Source organism: Macrobrachium rosenbergii, chromosome 55, assembly GCF_040412425.1.
Source record: "Macrobrachium rosenbergii isolate ZJJX-2024 chromosome 55, ASM4041242v1, whole genome shotgun sequence".
NCBI lineage: Eukaryota > Metazoa > Arthropoda > Malacostraca > Decapoda > Palaemonidae > Macrobrachium > Macrobrachium rosenbergii.
The window spans coordinates 49,280,467-49,290,038 of record NC_089795.1 but is presented as its reverse complement, the minus strand read 5'-3'; the positions used below and the strand labels follow the sequence as shown (position 1 = coordinate 49,290,038).

At 37.2% G+C, this 9,572-nt stretch overlaps 1 long non-coding RNA gene across 1 annotated transcript in view; it reads left to right on the top strand.

Moving 5' to 3' along the window:
* Positions 1–616: 616 nt before the first annotated feature.
* LOC136835214 (uncharacterized) overlaps positions 617–9,572 on the top strand; it is a 172,987-nt gene continuing 164,031 nt past the window's right edge. Inside the window, exon 1 of the long non-coding RNA XR_010852054.1 lies at positions 617–1,649. This is a non-coding gene — a long non-coding RNA (uncharacterized lncRNA). The remainder of the gene's footprint in view (positions 1,650–9,572) is intronic.

Sequence of the window (9,572 nt, the reverse complement as noted above, 5' to 3'; positions counted from 1 at the left end):
GCCTAGCTTCATTGGTCCGCGCTTCATGTTTTAGAGGTAAACAATATTTGGTACCATAATAAGGTTATTTCCATCCACATGCAATGAAACTGCATGTAGAATAAAGTTTGAATGACCAGAAAATATTTTGATTTGAATACTTTTTGAGGATAGGTCTAGAGTGGTCTGGGCTATATTAACAAGATCAATCATAATGGCGGAAAGCTCATCGTTCGTTTGCATTTGATCCGAGTAGAATGTTGGATACAACCTAGTCTTTCGTGTGCTTTTATTGGTATATTATGAATAAAGATCGATGTCTTTATTAATTATATCAGAAGGGGCGAGGGTTCTTTGTCTACATAAACATTCAAATGCGTTTTTGGAAAAATAGTTTAATATTTATCACAATGAGCCAACGATTTCGAAAACGCTGAATGTCAGTCACTCATGCTACCCATGCGTATTGCCGTACTTTTTCCCGTGAGTGGTCAGATGAAATGAAACCGACTATAGTTATGGATTTCCCATACAATTTTTATTTCGAGAAAAAAATCTACGAGCAAAAAATGACTAAATGTCAACTTACCCCAACCCTTCCTCCAACCCACAGCAAGTGATAGGAAGTGCATCAGTATCATCCGGGCTTTCATTCGAACTTCGTCTTGAGTGCGTGATACCAAAGTGGGTCGCAGACCGGCGGTGTTCTTACTTGATTGTGCTTTTATCATGGATGTGTAACATGCCTAAGAAGCGTACCATCCATGATATAGTCCGTGTAACTGAATGTCGTAAGGTGGGGTTGAAAACAAGTGAAATTGTGAAGCAAAGAGGCATAGAAGACGGCTTGTTAGCTGAGTTCATGGCGTCCTGGCGGGGTGGTCGGGGGTCTGCCCTGCTCTTAGTCTTGGAGCCCCCGTAATCTTTCTCCACACACTCTCATGCTTAGGTAACGGCATATGGACGACCAGACTTGACTAGTGCGGGGAAATTAAAAACATTATATTCAGTTGCTTGGCCACGTATCCACAAGTACCATCCGGACATACCAAAGCAGAGAGGATGGGGCAGGCTACATTTCACGTGTGTGAGTAAGGGAAATGGAGTGGCGGGTGCCTCATAGTGATAAGTTGGGCCTAAACATGTTGCACTCACGGTCAAGTTCTCCAAGTATGTTATGGTGTTGGGGTGTTTTTTGGTATGGTGGTGTTGGGGATTAAGTGTTTCTTTCCAATTCCCAAGAGCAAGCACGTCAACAAAGATTTGACCTGACGCTGTTAGGCGACGTTTTGGAATCTTAGGTATGAGAATTCGGGGCCATCCATTCTGTGGCAGGCCTGTGCGAGGTGCCACGCCGCCAATCACTGATTCGCTCACTCTCACTCACCAATTATTACGTCACTGATTTTCTAAACGATTGCCAAATTGACTGTATTAAGTCTTGGCCAGGCAGTCCTGGTTTGCCCAGGTAGAAAACCTTTGGGCAGCGATCAAGTCTTGTTGAAGGGCAGAGGACACGACAACCTTCGAAAAACTCGAGACCGCCATACACTCGATCTGGGACAGCTTTGAACCATTCCTCCTGCAGAAATTAGCGAATTCTATCCCCGATAGGCTTAAGGAGGTGCTGAAACGAAAGGGCGGCCTACGAAGTATTGCTAGATGGGTTGGTGAGTGTTAGAAATAACTGTTTTTTTTAAGTTGTTCCTTACGCTTGCCATTGTCTCTTTTTTAGACCAACTCACCTGAAAGAATGATCGTATTTGAATGTGCCACAGTTTATGTTTATATATATATATATATATATATATATATATATATATATATATATATATATATATATATATATATATAATATATATATATATATAGTAGATGCATATATGATGTATATATAACTATTTATTATATACCTATATTGTTTTTTTCTATACAAACTCAATTGTAAAGAAGATCGATTTAAATGTGTTTATGTAATTATATATATCATGGATGAGTGTTACAAATAACTATTTTATTACTTATATACCCTATATATTGTTTTTTTTTAGTAGAACTCAATTGTTTCAAAGATCGATTTTTATTGTTACTTATTTAACATATATTTTATATATAAGTCAATATAAAAATGATATATATATATATACTACATATACGTATGTATTTATTATATAAATATATATATATGTATATATGTATATATATTTATATATATATATATATATATATATATATATATATATATATATATATGATGAGCGTTTTCAAATAACTTTTTTATTGTTACTTATTCTTGCCATTGTTTTTTTTGTAGACCAAGTCAACGGAAAATATGATCGTATTTAAATGTCGCTACAATTTACGTATATAGCCTATATATATTATATAATATATACCTATATAATTAGATTTATATATATATATATATAATATATATACGGTATATATATATATATATATATATTATATATACTAATTTGATATATCCATCGAACGTACTTCAAATAACGACAAGGTTATGCATTGTTAATTATTCTATGCCATTGTTTCTTTTCTAGACTAAGTCAATATATAAAATATGATCGTGTAAAATATATTACATTATATATTACCTAATATAAGCCTATATATATATGTATATATATAAGCCTATATAATTAGATTTATAATTATATATATATATATATATATATATATATATATATATATATATATATATATATATATTATATATGCATATTATGTATATAAAATATATAGCCTATGTTAACTCCCATTTATTCAGATATTACTGCTGTTAATCATTTACCCACATATACTGTGGTAACTGTCCCATTTATCCAGGAATTACTGTAAACTTCCCTTTTATCCAGGTATTACTGTAGTGACCCATTTATACATTTATTACTGTGTTGACTGTCCCTTTTCTCCCGGTATTACTGTACTGACTGTCTCATTTACCCAGCTATTGCTGTAATGACTGTTCCTTTTATCCAGGTATTACTGTAGTGACTTTCCTATTTATCCAGGTATTATTGTACTGTCTGTCCTATTTATCCAGGTACTGCTGCTCTGACCGTCACTTTTAGCCAGATATTACTGTAGTGACTGTCCCGTTTATCCAGGTACTAATGAACTGGCTGTCCGTTTTTTCCAGGTATTACTCTGGTGACTGTCCCTTTTATCCAAAAATTACTGTGGTGGCTGTCCCATTTATACTGTGTTGCTGTCCCTTTTATCCAGGAATTACTGTGGTGGCTGTCCCTTTTATAAAAAAATTGCTCTACTAACTGTCCCTTTTATCCAAATATTACTTTTCTGGCTGTTCCATTTAGCCTATATTACCGTGGTGACTATCCCATTTATCCAGGTATTACTATGGTGACTGTCCCTTTTATCCAAGTATGATTGTATTAAGTGTCCCATTTAGTCAGGTATTACTTTACTGACTGTCCCTTATATCCAGGTGTTACTGTAGTGACTGTCCCATTTATTCATTCATTACTGTGGTGACTGACTCTCCCATTTAACCAGATGTTACGGGGGTGAATGTCCCTTTTATCCAGGTATTACACAGCTGACTTGCCCACTTACCCAGGTATTACTGTGCTGACTGTCCTATTTACCCATGGATTACTGTACTGATTGTCCCGCTTATCCAGGTATTACTGTGCTGACTGTCCCTTTTACCCAGTCATTACTGTGCTGACTGTCCCTTTTATCCAGACATTATTGTGGTGACTATCCCTTTTATCCAGGTATTACTGTATTGACCCCCATTTATCCATGTAATAATGTGCTGACTGTCCCTTTTATCCAGGTATTATTGTGGTGACTGTCCCATTATCCAGGCATTCCTGTTCCGTATGTCCCTTTTATCCAGGAATTCCTGTTGTGACTGTCCCTTTTATCCAAAAAATACTGTATTAACTGTCCCTTTAATCCAAATATTACTTTGCTGACTGCCCCATTTATCCACATACTGCTGTGGTGACTGCCCCATTTATCCAGGTATTACTGTGGTGACTGTCCATTTTTTCCAGGTATGACAGTACTGACTGTCCCATTTATCTAGGTATTACAGTACTGACTGTCCCTTATATCCAGGTATTACTGTAATGACTGTCCCATTTATCCAGTTATTACTGTGGTGACTGACTTTCCCATTTATCTAGATGTTACTGTGGTGAATGTCCCTTTTGTCCAGGTATTACACTGCGGACTTTCCCACTTACACCATTATTATTGTGGTGACTGTCCCATTTATCCAGGTATTACTGTGCTGACTATCCCTTTTACCCTATCATTACTGTTCTGACTGTCCCTTTTATCCAAACATTACTGTGATGACTGTCCCTTTTATCCAGGTATTACTGTAATGACTGTCCATTTATCCATGTATTACTGTGCTGCCTGTCCTTTTATCCATATATTACTGTGATGACTGTTCCTTTTATCCAGGTATTACTGTAATGACTGTCCATTTCATCCAGACATTACTGCATTGACCTTCACCCAGAATTACTGTGGTGACTTCCATTTATCCAGGCATTCCTGTTCTGCTTGTCCATTTTATCCTGGTATTACTGTTGTGATTGTCCCATGTATCCAGGTATTACTATGGTGACTGTACCTTTATCCAGGTATTGGCTAGTGGTATGTGACGTCCCAGCCTTGGCTATTTTTGTAGACATAATAAGATATTCTCTTAAAGTAATCTGATGTCTCTATTTTGGTGCACTCTCGAAAGTCTCTCCCTAGTGTTTACTTCAGGGTTAACGATTAGTCATCTAGAGGAATTTATTTTGAAATATAAAGAGAAAAATTTTAGGGGTCTAGGATACCAGCTTTGGTATTTCTAATTTTATGATATGGGATTCGTAGGAAAAAAGAATTTTTTCATAATATTAACCGATGCTTCAAAATAATTGGTAGAATATCTGGCTCAGAATTATTGTGCCGGCTTTGTCTGTCCGTCCACGCTTTTTTTCTGTTCGCCCTCAGATCTTAAAAATTACTGAGGCTAGAGGGCTGCAAACTGGTATGTTGATCGTCCACCCTCCAATCATGAAATATACCAAATTGCAGCCCTCCAGCCTCAGTAGTTTTGATTTTATTTAAGGTTAAAGTTAGCCATGATCGTGCGTCTGGCAACGCTATAGGACAGACTGCCACCGGGCCGTGGTTAAAGTTTCATGGGCCGCTGCTCATACAGCATTATACGCTGTACAGAGAACTTAATGGCGCCGAAGAAACTTTTTACTTGTTATTATTTGAAATTGCACTTTGTCAATTTTTTTTGAGAGTAATGGTATCGAAAGATTTTTCAAGTCGTGGGTACGCAGCTCAATCGAATCTCGTGAGAAAAATATTTTAAAAAAGATGAAAATACTTACACCATTTGAAAAGACATTTTACTTGTGTGTGTTTGTGTTTTTTTTTTAAGCGGGGGGAGAGTGCGCATTCATCATCTTACGAAGGTAATAACAGCATAAAAGCCAGCAACAACTAAAGCAATATTGCTGAACGGACTCACGTGTAATGCTTATTAGAGGTTACAATCAAACGGGCCTATCTCCGTTATGGGAACATTGCGTGCTTCCGCCCTGGGAGTATTCCAATGAACTTATAATTGTGAATAATCGTAGACAGGGGCAAGGGGTAAGGGAGAGGTGGCGTGGAGGGTAGGTTGGAGGTTGGAGATATTCACTGCTTAGAAAAGGGTTAGTTTCATGTAAAAGCAATTGAGATAATTATCAGAATTCCTCGGCCACAAACATTGCAATTATATCATGAGATATTGCATTAGATGGATTTTACTTCAAATGAGAGAGAGAGAGAGAGAGAGAGAGAGAGAGAGAGAGAGAGAGAGAGAGAGAGAGAGAGAGAGAGAGAGAGGAGGAATATAGTTGTTTAGGTATAAAAAATATAATTTTAATGGTAAGGAGAGAGAGAGGGGTGGGGGAATATAGTTATTTAGGTATAAAAAACATAAAGTGTGATAATAATAGTAACTATATAACAAGATAGACAAACATTAAAATTTTTATTCGAATTTCTATATACACCTTTTGTCTATAACGCACATCCATGATTACTGGCGTAGAATGTTGATGGCTAAGTTGTTGTTTCTGTAAACTTGAAAATTTGTAAACTTGTAATAATGTTTATACTTATGCCCTACACGTATTTCTTGTGATTGTTTGGTTCCCTGATAAACTGACGTTTCAGGACGTACGTGTGACAGTTCAGTTTAGGATTTTTATCCACAAAAATATTTACAGAAGCAAATGAGAAAACTCTTTATGAAAACATTTCTTCTCTGAAGTGTGTGTATCGTAGAACTTCTCTTGTTTTGCCGTTTTTCTGTCGATTGCTTTCACATACTTCTGTCTCGTTATATTTACGTTGGCATTTGTGGTAAGGCTCGTTAGTATAATAGCCTATACATATACATATACATACATTTATATATATATATATATATATATATATATATATATATATATATATATATATATATATATATATATATATATATATATATGTATATATATAAGTGAATGTTTGTATGTTTATGCGCTATAGAAATCCGAACCGCTTGACCGATCGAGACACAATTTGGCACATGGCCATCATTTGACTCAACTTAGATAATAGGGTAGGTTTCAAACCCGTACCCCCTTCCCCTTCCCCATCCCCGTCCCTTTGCAACTTATGTGGCAACCGCTTGACAGATCTAGACAAAATTTGGCATGTGGCCATCATTCGACCCAACTTAGATAATAGGGTAGGGTTCAAACCCGAACCCCCTTCCCCTTCCCCTTCCCTCTTCCCTGTAACTTATGTGGTAATCGCTTGACCGATCTAGACAAAATTTGGCACATGGCCATCATTTGACCCAACATAAATAATAGGATAAGTTTCAAACCCATACCCCCTTACCCTTCCCCTTCCCTGTCCCCTTCGCTTTGTAACTTATGTGGTAACCACTTGACCGATCTAGACAAAATTTGGCACGTGGCCATCATTTGACCCAACTTAGATCATACTGTAAGGTAGGTTTCAAACCTATACCCCCTTCCCCTTGCACCATCCCCATTCCCGCCTTTCTTTTGTAACTTAGGCTATTAGGCTATATGTGGTAACCGCTTAACCGTTCTTTTGTCAGGCTATGTGGTAACCGCTTAACCGTTCTTGACAAAATTTGGCACGTGGTCATCATTTGACCCAACTTAGATAACAGGGTAGGTTTCAACCCATACCCCTTATCCTTCCTCTTCCCCATCCCCCTTCCCCTACCCTTTGTAACTTTTGTGATAACCACTTGACCAATCTAGACAAAATTTGGTACGTGGCCATCATTTAACCCAACTTAGATAATAGGGTAGGTTTCAAACCCACACACCCTTCCACTTCCCCACCACCCCTCCCCCTTCACTTTGTAACTTACGTGGTAACTACTTGACCGATCTAGACAAAATTTGGCATATGGCATTCATTTGAGCCAACTTAGATAATAGGGTAGGTTTCAAACCCGTACCCCATCCCCTTCCCCATCTCCCTCCCCCTTCGCTTTGTAACTTATGTGGAAACCGCTTGACCGATCTAGGCAAAATTTGGCAGTGCCCATCATTTGACTGGACTGAGACAATAGGGTAGGTTTCAAACCCGTACCCTCTTCCCCTTCCCCCATCCCCCATCCCCCATCCCCAGTCCCCCTAACCCTTTTAATTTATGTGGTAAATAAACTCTACATTTTTAGCATACCTAATTTCATGTTTAGGTTTATTATAGATGTGTTTAGGTTAAGTGGGGATGTGTTTAGGTTTAGAAGGGGATGTGTTTAGGTTTAGTGGGGGTGTGTTTAGGTTTAGTGGGGGTGTTTTTAGGTTTAGTGGGAGTGTTTCAGTTAAGTTGGGGGACTATGTTTAGGTTTAGTGGGGGGTAAATGAGACGGTCAGCACAGTAATATATGGATAGAATGGACAGTGACCACAGTAATATCTGGATAAAAGGGACATTCAGCACAGTAATACCTGGGGGACAGTCACCACAGTAACGTCTGGATAAAATAAACAGTCACATAGCAATGTCTGGATCAAATGGACAGTCACCACAGTAATACCTGGATAAAAGGGCAAGTCAACAGAATAATACCTGGATGAAAAGGGCAGTCACCATAGCAGCATCTGGATAAATGGGACAGTCACCACACTAATAACTGGATAAATGGGACAGTCACTACAAATACCTGGATAAAAGGGACAGTCAGTACAGTAATACCTGGATAAATGGGACATTCAGCACAGTCATATCTGGATAAAAGGAACAGTAACCACAGTAATACCTGGATAAATGGGACAGTCACCACAGTAATATCTGGATAAATGGGACAGTCAGCAAATAATATTTAGGTTAAAGGGACAGTTATTGCAGTAATTTCGCTTTAATGTGGTTCGGATTCCACAATAAGCTGTAGGTCCCGTTGCTAAGTAACCAATTGGTTCTTAGCCACGTAAAATAAGTCTAATCCTTCAGACCAGCCCTAGGAGAGCTGTTAATCAGCTCAGTGGTCTGGTAAAACTAAGGTATACTTAACTTTTTCTGGATAAAAGGGACGGTCCCCACAGCAATACCTGAGTGAATGGGAGAGTCTGCACTGTAATATTTGGTAAAAGGGACAGTCAGTACAATAATTCCATTGCAAAAGGGAGACAGTCGGTATACGGAGGTGCAGGAAAATTTTTCCGAGTTCTTCAGTTTTCCCAGGCAGCGCCTGGTTGGTCAGGTAGTATATATATATATGTATATATATATATATATATATATATATATATATATGTATATATATAGTATATATATATATATATATATATATATATATATGTATATATATATTTTTCTGTGTGTTTGTGAGTACGCAAAGATGGGTCTCTTTAATCTGAGAATAAAAAAGTTCCAAAGGAAAGAATTTCTAATACTTATGGAACAGATATTTTTATGAACCTCATACATCAGTGCACATACAGTCACTGAATGTAAACAAAACGTTACACAATTATACACATTAATGAAACACAAAAATAGAAACGTAATTGTATCGTTATCGTGAATTACATCTGGGTGTCAGTCAGAAATAAAAAAATAATTAGGTTACAATCAGTATCTAAAGAAGCATGACATTTCTGAAGGAATTATTCATTTATAACTGTAGTATGCCAGTGAATAAGAATGAGTGATGGAAAACCGAAGAAAAGGGCATGCCCTTAAGAAAATTATAAATGGAAGCAAGTTTTCATTACGGAAAGTCGTGAATGGAATTAGTTTAATTATACCTTCGTTGGAAGTTTGGGTTCGAACTCACACAGCTGAAATTGTGAGCACGCAAACAAGCAAAATTTAGCCGGAGAATATTCATGACAAAGTATTATTAAAAAGGGGAAGAGTATCAGACTCATTTCCCAATGGTAATTACTAAATAACTTTGAAGATGAAAAGCCTCAGCTAGCCCTAATTTGGATGGCATGCCAAGGAAATTTGGCTTAGGAATAGATGACCGGGTTCCCTAAAGATATCTATTTCTTTTTGCT